The 446-nt window shown below is 34.1% G+C and overlaps 1 protein-coding gene across 2 annotated transcripts in view; it reads right to left on the reverse strand.

Annotated features, from left to right (window-relative positions):
• LOC119592029 (mpv17-like protein) overlaps positions 1 to 446 on the reverse strand; it is a gene marked incomplete in the record, with an annotated part of 21,183 nt that overhangs the window by 17,784 nt on the left and 2,953 nt on the right.

Consider the following 446-nt stretch of genomic DNA (forward strand, 5'->3'; position numbering starts at 1 on the left):
CTCTCACTAAAACACCAGTATGTAAAAAGGAAAGAAATTTAGTACATAGTGTTTGAGAAGGTACACGAACTTAAGGGTTCATGGCTACCTTGCTATGCTGGTTTAAAACTCGTATACTAACCTAATTAACAATTAAATGATTAAACCGACCAATTAATGTTATTAATTTCAACAGACCGAAATATAACTTGTCTTAGTCGTAGCACGCAACCACTAGCTAATTCTTGATCGATCAGTGCAATGTAATATTAAACCAGAATAAGCCATTAGGGACGAGAACCAAAGGCTAATGTTGTGCAAGTGACATGTTTTGGTAAAAGAATGGATGTGATTGCGTAAACATATTACTACTTTCGAAAACCAATCCTCTTTCTGCGCAGAGCACTGTAATATCAGGCTTGTTTATAGTGGTTTACATCTGAAAAAAAGTTTGAAAATATAAAAAT

This window comes from Penaeus monodon, chromosome 29, assembly GCF_015228065.2.
Source record: "Penaeus monodon isolate SGIC_2016 chromosome 29, NSTDA_Pmon_1, whole genome shotgun sequence".
In the NCBI taxonomy this organism is placed as follows: Eukaryota; Metazoa; Arthropoda; class Malacostraca; order Decapoda; family Penaeidae; genus Penaeus; species Penaeus monodon.